Consider the following 9514-nt stretch of genomic DNA (forward strand, 5'->3'; position numbering starts at 1 on the left):
TTTCTTTGTCGCTAATAACTCTTTTAATACTGTTGTGAGATCGAAAGTTACTTGCATCATGGACTCTTCCAGTACTATATTACGATGTGAGATAACACTCTTAATGGACTGTATCGTCATATCGTAGAATCAGCAGGAGTACTAGTAATGTGCAGCGCGTACGATTACCCATATTGGACACCACCGGGTAGTAAACTCCACTTACTCTTTATCCTATCCTTGCAACCTGTTGTTAATATAGCTTTCTTATCCATAATCCGTGTTCCGTGTTTTCCTTCTGTGGTCACCATCAAATACAAATCAATTATGGAAAATATCAACACGTGCTTTTTGTTTTTTTTTTAAAGAAAAAAATGTATTAACATCTTCAGTTTCAACCAAGATCGATATTTTATTTTATTTTTTTATTTTTAGTAATAAATGAATGAAAAAAAAAAAAAGAGTTTTTACGATCATACTTAGATCTCTCTACGCTCATTCAAGAACACCAGGAACAAATTAAATAAGATACATTTGAGATTCACTAGTAGTAAATCATGTTTTAAGAGTATTCATTGGCTAATACACTTCCTTTTTCCTTTTTGATAAGCGATATGGAGTGGAAGGAAAAGCAAAAGATTTGTTTATCTATATATATACTAGCAGGAAGATCCGACGTTGCCTGGGATTGAATGATAAACGAATATTTCACACTCATATGTTTTTATTGCCATTGAAATCCGTGAAATCGCCCGGGAAGAAGCTTCACATGTCTCCATGTAATAATTAGTCCCAAATATACGTTATTCTACATTGCACTCTAGAGAACCTAATGTTTCTTTTATAATTTTATTTTATACGAACTTCTTTCCAGTTAACGAAAAAAAAAATCATTAAGAAATTGCGTTCGGGGTTTGAACCTACAGACAAAAAAATAAAAAATAAAAAATAACACGTAAATTTTCAATTCTTATAAAATTCTTTGCAGCCCTTCATACCAATTGTCACTATCCAGCTCCCCTACTTCCCGGGGAGTTGGTCCTTATTTCCCCTTTACTCCTCATATTAAAAATCGGCCTTGTGCCTAATTTGCTCGGTGGAGGAGCAAATAAATACCAACCCCACATATAAGACCTTGTTCAATGTAGGGGAGACCCTTCATACAAATTGCCACTATCCAGCTCCCCTACTCTCCGGGGAGTTGGTCCCCATTTCCCCTTCACTCCTCACATTAAAAATCGGCCTTGTGTCTAATTTGCTCGGTGGGGGAGCAAATAAATACAGTTTTTCTTGGCCTTTTGGCCAAGATCAAAGTGTAGTATCTGTCTTACTACATACTGTACTTATGTTTGTAACTTTGTGACATAAAGTGGGGGATCACTTTTCTGTATTAATTTAATGTAAAATGATCACCCACTTTACAACCAGTCAGTCTTAAAGCGATTCAAGTCATTCTCCAGATCATTCAAGTTGTTTTTGAAGGATTCCAGTTAATTTTAAGCATTCAAGTCATTCTTAAGGTCATTCAATTAATCCTTAAGTTCATTAAAGTCATTCTAAGTCATTTACTTTTTATTTATTTAAGTCATTTCAGCCCATTTTTCGGTCATTTTAGTTTATCTTTAAGAATTTCATGACAATCCTACATTCACGCATTCATTCATTAGACGAGAGTACGCGACTAATGGCTATCGGCCTTGTTCGTTCTTATCTGGTCTTCCATCGTCAGGTCCGTGCTGAATGGTATATTATTTTATTAAAGAAATCCTTTAAGTTAAGTAATTTGTATATTTATTTATTTATTTATTTGCAAACTGTTATCCTCATCTTTATAGCTGTTGTTTCACGATGTTTCGGCCAACTATTCCTCTGGCCTTCGTAGTTGTTGTCGTCTCACCACAACAACTAGGAAGGCAGTAATTATTGAGGATACAGTTAAGAAACAGCATTCTTATCCCGTCGCGATTACCACCTGACGAAGGCCAGAGGAATAGTTGGCCGAAACGTTAACAGTTCTCAAATGAATAAATATAAAAATTACTCATATCAAAGGATCCCGATAATAAAATAATATTGTTTTTCCATTGTTCAGAATGAAATTCTTAAAAAATGAAAACAAAAATTGTCACTCAAGCCTAAAACGCACAAGGATAAACGATCGAACATAAGTTTATTATACAAATAAAGTGTTGGTGAAAAGAAATTAGAGATATAAATGTGGAGATATCCAGTAGAGAACGAGACTGAACGAGAGAGGACGGGCAAAACACACGCATAAAACACATACATGTACCAAACAGACTTCCGATATTTATTATATATGTCTTCTGATATTTATTATATATGGATTAGTTCATTCATAGTAACACAGGTAGTTCGCCACAACACTCATCAAAAAAGGGAGAAGGGAGAGTATTAGTCAATGAAAACTCTTACAATATAGTTTACTACCGGTGAACTTTCAAATGTATCTTATTAAATTTATTCCCAGTGTTGACCGTAGAGGGGGATCTGGGTATGAGTGTAAAAAAAAAAAACTTTCTTTACTGAGAATCACAGCAAATTTTGCCCTTATCAAGAGTACCCATCTTTTCAACGAGTTTTATTGTTCTCCATCTTTGTCACAGATTATTTGACCAAGATGGGCATGAAGACAGTTCCTCACCCTCCCGATAGTCCAGACCTTGCTCCCTGTGACTTTTGGTTATTTCCTAAGCTCAATGAAAATCTTAGAGGCTGTCGTTATGAGACAATTGAGGAGATGAAGGAGGCGGCGACGAGAGTCATTGACACGCTAACACAAGAGGACTTCCATGACGCCTTTCAGAAGTTGTTAGAACGGCACAACAAGTGCATTACTTCAAAGAGAACTAGAGTTTTATGTGTGTACTATCAATAAAAGGGCCCATTCGAAAAAAAAAAAAACTCTGGAAACTTATTGAAGACACCTCGTACACAGGGCACCGGCCGTTCCCAAGTAAACAGGTAAAAGTCGATTTCAAAAATGGTTTATACTCTGTTGGTCTTGAAGCTGAGATAATCCTCAGCTGACAAGTGTCGTAAAAGTCAACTATTCTCCATTCAGGGACATAAAAGGTGCCTTACAAAAGTCAAGAAGCTCCCCAACATGGTCAAATACCCAACTGATATTGGGATTCCCTGGTTTCTCTCAGGACCAGTGCACACAGTTTGTATAAAATCCCGTTAGTTGAACTTTGATGATCTTTGAGTGTGTTTCCAATGAAAGCGATGCCGCCTCACGACTTCGAAAAGGGGATTCAGACTCAATTCAGATAGCGAGATTTTTTTTAAATAGAAATCATCGAGATGAAGCATGAGGCTACCTGATGTAAGGAGCTATCAAAAGATCAAGGTTGTAGGTAGAAGGAAAACAGTGAACAGGAAGAGATTTCTGCAACCTTGTAGTCATTGAAAAGAAGCTACTGGAATAGAAAGCGGTATTAGAATGGTGTATTAAAACAGCGAATTGATATAGAATATTAGACGAACGAGTCAAATGAAATAGAAAAAAAAAGCAGCAGGGAATAGATCAGACAATTCTGAAGAACACATGCCATAATAGTATTTATAGAAAAGACTGAGACTAGCAACATAACGTCTGTGAGAGAACGGTTACAGTAGAGGAGAAAAGGTGGGGGCCAATCAAATTACATATACATTTCTGCATTTTATTAAGAGCCTTCAAATGGGACATAGATTCACCAGCCCAAATATGACAACAATTCTCAATAATGGTCTGATAGTAGAATCGTAAAGATAGAGAACAGTCTGTGTATGAGAAAGTGCTTAGAGCGGTAGAAAGAACCGATTTTATGAGAATAGAAAGAGCAATAGATTTAATATATGAACTCAAAGAAAGATTTGATGAGAAAGAAAGACCACGAAGTTTTAGCGTCGATTTCTCATCGAGAGCAGAGCATTCTATAAAAATGTCAGGAAAAAAGAGACACACTTACTATTGAAAGACAGGAGCTGAGTCTTGACCAGATAAATCGAAACAAGCCAATTCGTATTTCAATCTATAACTGAACCCAAAGCAATTTCTAGATCAGCTGTACATTCTAACTGATCTGAGGAAGATGAGCGAGATGCAATACCAGAATGTGATCAACATAAATATTAATTTTCTGAATAATATTCTCTGGAAAGTCATTGTTATACAGAAGAAACTAGAATAGAGCACTGATAAACGCTGGCATTGATAAGAAAAGAAAATGAAGATACACCATCCAGAGTTACTCGCAAAATTCGATCAGAAAGAAAAAAAATGTCAAGAACTTTACCACGAATACCATAACCTCCAAGTTTATCTAAAAGACCATGATGCCATACACTTTTAAATGCCTTCGAAATGTCAAGAACAATGACCCTACCCTCTCCTGAATTAACCATCCGTTCAGTTACAATAGTTAATAGATCAGCTTTTCAGAAAATAAACAAAGTTGTCGTTGACCAATCTCTCAAAAAGCTTGCTAACAACGTACTAACAGTACGATGGTTAGTTGGATCAAACTGACCATCAGTATTTTTAACAGAGAGCTCCTTCTAACAAGAAGGGAATCAGGACTGAGACAAACAGATTGAAGAATTTCGAAAAAAAAAATATCAGGAAGTTCAGGAGCACAACGCTTGAGAATAAGAATAAAATTAGGACCGGAAGCATCAAGTATTCTAGCAGCCATCTTCGGAGTAATAATTACAGAATTAAGAAACTGGTTTATTTTCGAAGGAAACTCCGGAAGAACAGCGCCAGAATAATCTAGAGAAGAATTGTCAACAAAAAGACAAGCAATTAGATCAGCCTTATCGTCAGGAGATGAAATGACCTGGACAGGGTTAGGGTTAGGGTTAGGGTTAAAAGGAGGGGGAATTGCAGATTTGTCATTATTATACATGGTTGCAAAAGTAGGTATACAGTAGTGTCACATCAGTAAAATTCATTTGTTTGTATAACACTGGCCAACGTATCTTTTGGTGGTCAAGGTTTCTAAACTGATTTAGACTAATTAAAAACCAAGGAGGAGAATGAGGTTTGTTTTGAAATTTACGATTAGGAATGATGCTGTCAATTTCAACATGAAGCCAATCGGTAACCTTCTTAGCAGCATCCGGAGATATGCCAAAACTAGGACCCCATGTAACATCACAGGAAGCAACGAAGCCATACCAATAAACTTTCCTGTAGATAAACGCCTTTCTATGGAAGAGACAATAACTTGAAGACTTAACAGAAAAATCGATCTCAACAACAGCGTGATAAAAAGAATCCAATGAAGGAGAAAGAGAAGAAATAAAACATAATTCAAGAACAGAAATGAGAAAAAAGATCAAGTAAAGATGGTTGGTGAATGTCATTACGCGTAGGGAACATGACAAGATGAGAAAGAGAAAAGTTAAGCAAGATTTGTGCGATTAGAGTGGGGAAGCCAGTCAGAATGGTGAGCATTAAAGTTGCCGACTTGGCCCTTTGGTCAAGATCAAAGTGTAGTATCTGTTCTCTCAGTTACTAAACTTGACCCACCACCGGGCTTTCGGGCTAGGTTAAGGTGTTTTTTCTTACTAACCTTTGTTAGTTAGGACCGACCCCCTCCTTTGGGGAGTCAGGACCTAGAGGACCGACTCCACATTTGTGGGAGCTTGGACCCGGAAACCGATCCCCTCTTTTGGGAGACTGGAATCTCGGGACCAACACCACTATCGTTGGTAGTTGAGACCTTCTTTTTTCATTTGTTGTTTTTGCATGTTGTTTTTTCTTCGTTTCGGTCTCACTTCTCGAGACTGGGATGGTCTAATTTCTCAACACTTAATTGCCTGAGCAGCACACTGACCTGCCAGGCCCAAACTTTGTCTATCTTCGCTGCTCTCCCAGTGGATCGAGCAGACAGGGTTCTCTTTCTCGCTTCCGTTGGGGTAAGTTAGTGGGTAGGGTGACGTGGGGTAGGGCGGGTGCTTCGTTTCTGCTCCCCTCTGTGGGCAGGGATGCCTATCCCCTCTCTCTCTTAATTGCGACGCGGCACTCTGACCCGCTAGCACCCACTGCGTCTTTCTTCTCTGCTCTCCCCCCTCGCGGGGGGATCTGAGCTGCTAACCCGACATCCCCGTGAGGGGAAGTCAAAAACTCTAATTTCTTCAAAGTCCGCTCCTCCCCCTCCTCCCCCTCCATTCCCCTGGGTTTTCTTTTCCCCCACTACACTTTGGTCAGCGGCCAGTGCAACCGCCACGATGCCAGGCAGGAGGGGTACGTCACCCCAAATGCGCAGCATCTCAACTGCTAACGACTCCCTATGTGAGGGAGCTGATGCATCTCCCGGCGAGACGGCGCCAGGAAACAAGGTAGGGCCCCGGCGCGCGGCGACCTTGGAAGAAAGCGGGAGGGTAGGGCCGCAGCCCGCGGCGACCCCCCAAAAAGCACCTGCAACCACTCCCCACGAGGGCAACCCAGCGGAAAAAGCTGCCGCTAAGTCAATAGCTGGGGAAAGTGCAGAACCCAGCCAACCAGCTGCACCCCAGGATGGCAGAACCAAGGGAGGAAGACCGGGAAACCCATCCCCCGCTCCCCCAAAGGGCGACTCCCCAACAGAAAAGGAGGAGAACAGCACCGCGGACCAAACCGAGGCGCTGGATGAAGACGTAATAGCCTCCATCTGCTCACTATTCGGCGGGGAAGACAGTGATTGGCCCCCCAACACTCCCCAAGAGGACCAAATACGGAAAAGGGGCGACTCTCCGGCCAGTGGTAACAAAAGCAAGCTGGAAGGAGAGACACCCTTGACAGTACCCACCAAGGCTCCAGCTAGGAACACGGCACCAGAAGGGGAGACACCTCCATCCCCCAAGGGGACAGCCACCCAGCAAAGGAAGAAAATAAGAAAGGGGAGCGGCCTGGAGAGCAAACCAAGCCAGGACGAAACAACGCCAAAGACACAATGGCCTACTTTGCCTGGTAACGGCCCCGTTCCGAAACCAAAAATGCCCATAACAATGGAGAGCCCCACAACACCAGCTACGCCCCCCAACCCGAGTCCAGCTGACACCCACCAGGTTGGAGAACCGGCATGGGGCCCCAAAGAGCAGCAAGGGAAGTTGACGCCTGAAGACTACAGAGCACTCTTCGACTCCACTTACAAGGAGTATACCCAGGGGAACAACATCCAACCCCTCCCGGGTCAAGTGGAAGTTCTGGAGAAAAGAGTGCTCTCGCTGATAACTTCAGACACCAAGACAAGGGGTCTGACGGGCGTCAACAAGGACACCATGATGAACGTGTTGCTGGAGCAGAACATTCCCGCCAACTACATCTGTAGAAGGAGTTACGCACAGTGGGATGTTCTGCTCCCCACCTCCGAAGACGCAGTCAGGCTGTCCAGGACCTGCCATCAGAGCAGGAACATAAAGCTCCAACCCATCTATATGAACAAGAGGAGAGCAAATGTTTCTGCTCTAAACGTCCCCTGCTATATGGAGGCCAAACAACTGGGGGCTATCCTAAGCCAGTATGGGGACGTAGAGGAAGTCACCCCGGTCCGCGGATTAAGAACCATCATGACCGGGGACTACAGATGGTCCTGGACAAGGCTGGATTCTACGCCATCCCAGCCACACTCAAGTTCGGAGAGTGGACACTCTCCCTTATAGTGGAAGGGAGGAGGCCCCATTGCTGGCTGTGCACACAACAAGGGCATATGGCGAAGGACTGTCCGAAGAGGAATGGAGGGAAGAAGCCCACAAAAGCGGCGGGAACAAGCGTGACAACAAATCAAGCCGCTGCTCCCGCGCCGGCCGCAAATCCTCCACTTTGTAGGCGGATGGGATGGTCGATGGAGGTTGTCCGTTCTCAATGGCGTTGGGCGCCGGGACGGGAGGTTCTGAATAACTCGGAATTCTCCCTGACTTGGCGACTAGTCCGAAATGCGCTGCCCCTCTTCGACGTACTTTTCCGGTATAAAGAACATACCAGTCGCTTCTGTCCGTGCTGTGACGAACGCGAGCCCGAAACAATCGAGCACGCGTTTTTTAGTTGCAGCCGGATACAGCCCCTATTAAGGTACGTCGAGGGGGTAACAGCTCGCATCGATGCCGAGTGTCTGCTCGATCTCGACGTAGGAACTTTTGTGTACAACATGGAGCCGCCGTTCCCCAGAGAGGAAAGTTTGGTTTTCCTGGCGATCCTAGCAGTAGCGCGCATGACCATTTGGATCGCGCGCCTCAAGTTGGTCCACGAAGGGACATCTGTTCCTGATCGGGATCTGATCGTTTACTTTAAACATTTGCTTAAAGTAAAGATCAGATGCGATTGGAAGAGGTTGCCTAGAGTGGAATTTGACAAGAGGTGGGTGCACAGCACTAGTTTGTGCATCCGTCGAGGAGCCAAGTTTCAATACGTGTTCCCTCCTTAGGCATGGCATGGGTGGTGCTGGGTCCTACGGAACCCATCCCGCCTAGGTTAGCATTATAAGTTCAGTAAAGTAACTCTTGACTGGTGGTACAAATGAGATCCTGTTCCTGATTTTATTTTTTGGTATTAGAGAACCTCTGAGTCTGCCCAACCCCCCTGCTCCTCATCTTTATTTTCTGATGCCCCCGATCATCCCCCTACTCAGAGGTCACCTTCCTACCCCCTCCATCCGTTGCTTTATTTTCTCCCACCTCCATTAAGGCGACTTCCCCAAACCCCATTAGGGATGCTCTGCTTGTTTTCGGTTCCCCGGAAAACAGTGGGGGATCTAGCCACATAGAATAGTACAGGGGGGGGTCTTACTAACAACACATTAGTAGATTTTCCTTATTTTTGAAATGAACATTTTCATTAGTCTTTTCCCACTCCACGAACATTTTATGCCAATTAATTCAAGAACTCTTTCTAATGAAATCGAACTTTATTTTCTCACACATACACACAAAAAAAAAAAAAAAAAAAAAATGCACACACAACATACAGAAATGAATATAAAAATTGTACATAGTTAAATTTTACATTGAACGCTGGGGTTATTAGTTAGATTAGGATCCACAGAGTGATTGAGGTATTTTGGTAAATGTTGCCAGTCAAGAGTAAGACTTCAAAGTCTCATCTGTTACATAGTCAAAAAGACCCTGTACCCTCCCCCTCCCAATTTCTTGTAGGGCCTTGTGCCTAATTTTGTTGAATTGAATGTTTTGTACGTTTTTTATGTTCAATTTTTTCTTTCTCAATAAAATATATAAACAAGATCAAAGTGTAGTATCTGTTCCGGCAGATACTGCAAGCTACGACTAGCTATGACTAGCAAAGACCAGATGTGGGGGCAACCCCACATGTCTGACCTTTAACCAGCTCCCATTTCCCACCTCTCGGGAGCTGGTCCCCTTTTCCCTTCCCCCTCCCTTCACTCCTCACATTAAAAATTGGCCTTGTGCCTAATTTGCTCGGTGGGGGAGCAAATAAATACCATCTGTTCCGGCAGATACTGCACTTATGATAATTTGTACCAGTCAATGGAGGGGAAACCCTCTATACTGGGACAATTATTATTTT

General features: G+C 42.7%; 1 pseudogene; it reads left to right on the top strand.

The window, feature by feature from the left end:
* The first annotated feature begins 1261 nt into the window (after positions 1-1261).
* On the top strand, positions 1262-1397 carry LOC145294445 (U2 spliceosomal RNA; annotated as a pseudogene).
* Positions 1398-9514: the final 8117 nt, after the last annotated feature.

The sequence above is a fragment of the Euprymna scolopes genome, chromosome 15 (assembly GCF_053919585.1).
Source record: "Euprymna scolopes isolate OS-2025 chromosome 15, ASM5391958v1, whole genome shotgun sequence".
Classification (NCBI taxonomy): domain Eukaryota; kingdom Metazoa; phylum Mollusca; class Cephalopoda; order Sepiida; family Sepiolidae; genus Euprymna; species Euprymna scolopes.